Here is a 383-nt window from a genome sequence, read left to right on the forward strand (position 1 = left end):
TGGCTGATTCATGTTGATCTATGGCAAAACCAATGCAACACTGTAAAGTAATTAGCCTCCAATTAAAATTAATAAATTTATATTTTTAAAAAATTAAAAAATGAATGAATATAACAAAACAGCAACAGACTCACAGATACAGATAACCAGCAAGTGGTTGCCAGTGGGGAGAAAGAAGCAGGGAGGAACAATAGGTGTATTTGATTAAGAGGTATTACGTATAAAATAAAGAATTTCCAAGGACATACCATACAACACAGAAAGTATAACCAATATTTTACAATAACACTAAATGCAGTATAATCTTTAAAAATTGTGGATCTCTGTGTTATACACCTCAAATTGTAAATCAACTATATGTCAACTACAAATTATTTAAAACC

Source organism: Bison bison, unplaced genomic scaffold (assembly GCF_000754665.1).
Source record: "Bison bison bison isolate TAMUID 2011002044 unplaced genomic scaffold, Bison_UMD1.0 scf7180017864338, whole genome shotgun sequence".
NCBI classification, from domain to species: Eukaryota; Metazoa; Chordata; class Mammalia; order Artiodactyla; family Bovidae; genus Bison; species Bison bison.